A 1,514-nucleotide genomic window follows, 5' to 3' on the forward strand; every position below is an offset into this window, starting at 1 on the left:
AAAAAAAAACAAGGGGAACGCACAGACTTTCCAAGCGAGCCTGCGGGCCCTGCGCCGCTACTACAACCAGAGCGAGCACGGTGAGGACCCCGCCCGGGCTCACTCCGAGTCCCAGATCCCTGCAGGCGGGTCCCCGAGTCTCTGGGCCCGAACTTCACCCGGAGAACTCAGAGCCAGGCAGCCTTTGACCGGGGAAGGGCCACGGGGCTCAGGCCGGTTTCGATTTCATCTCAGAATCAAATGTGCAAATAGTGGTCACCGCCCAGGGGACGGGTTTGGGGTGGGAAGAGGACTGACCGCGGGCGGGGTCAGGGTCTCACACCTTCCAGTGGATGTCCGGCTGCGACGTGGGGCCCAATGGTCGCCTTCTCCGCGGGTATGAGCAGTTCGCCTATGATGGCACCGATTTACATCGCCCTGAACGAGGACTTGCGCTCCTGGACCGCGGCGGACAAGCCCGCTCAGATCACGCAGCGCAAGTGGGAGGACGCGGGTGTGGCGGAGCAGCACAGAGCTTACCTAGAGGGCGGGTGCACCAAGTGGCTGCTCAGATACCTGGAGCTGGGAAAGGACGCTCTGCAGCGCGTGGGTAAGAGAGTCTGTGAGCCTTCACGACCCCTGGTGAGCAGGGACTGTGTCCAAACTGCTGATCTCTTAGATGGAGGGAGGGAAATGGGTTAGACTCTAGACCACACTCTTACTTGGAGCTCTGATGGTCTAGTGGCAAGAACTTGCTCTGCAATTCCAAAGGAAGGAGGTTCAAGGCCACCAACCACTCCACGCGAGAAGGATGAGCAAGGCTCTTCCTGTGCGATTACCTGCTTCTGAACACCCTTTGGAGGGTCATTTATGGGTCCAGTCCAACTCTATGGTTACACAACAACCCTCCTAGTGCTTAGCACTCCTAGTGCAGCAACAAAATGTCCACAGTTCAAATCCATCAATAACTGCATAGGAGAAAGATGGGCGTTCTCCTGCTGTAAACAAATTACTTTTTTCCAAAAAATGGGGTCGCTATTAGTTGGACAAGAATGTCAGGTTAGGTTAGTGGACTTAAAGAAGAAATCAGAGAGAACGAGAGAAAGCTTAATGCAGCTTTATTAAAGGGGGGAAAGGGGAGCTCCTGGGTGAGTTCCTCAGCCTGGAGAGGCAGAATGGGAAGTCACACTGTGAACTTACTGGGAAGGATTTTTATAAAAAGAGTCTTTAGGGAGGGACATTCCATTCTGGTTTACCAGCCACCTGCTAGCTTAGCCAGACAGGCAAGGCCATTTGCCAACTCTTATCTGCAGTGGGCAAGGCCATCAGCATTTGAGTTCTGAATTCTTTGGATTTTATCAAAGGCCTTTTCTGCATCAATTGATAGGACCATGTGGTTCTTGTTCTTTGCCTTGTTAATGTGATGAATTACATTAATTGTTTTCCTTATGTTGAACCATCCTTGCATAACTGTTATGAATCCCACTTGGTCTTGGTAAATTATTTTTTTTATGTATCGCTGGATTCTATTTGCC

The 1,514-nt window shown here is 51.8% G+C and overlaps 1 pseudogene; it reads left to right on the forward strand.

Moving 5' to 3' along the window:
• LOC102851548 overlaps positions 1-1,514 on the forward strand; it is a 7,274-nt pseudogene that overhangs the window by 2,065 nt on the left and 3,695 nt on the right.

Source organism: Elephantulus edwardii, unplaced genomic scaffold (genome assembly GCF_000299155.1).
Source record: "Elephantulus edwardii isolate Elephantulus edwardi_28Jun2011 unplaced genomic scaffold, EleEdw1.0 scaffold00070, whole genome shotgun sequence".
NCBI classification, from domain to species: Eukaryota; Metazoa; Chordata; class Mammalia; order Macroscelidea; family Macroscelididae; genus Elephantulus; species Elephantulus edwardii.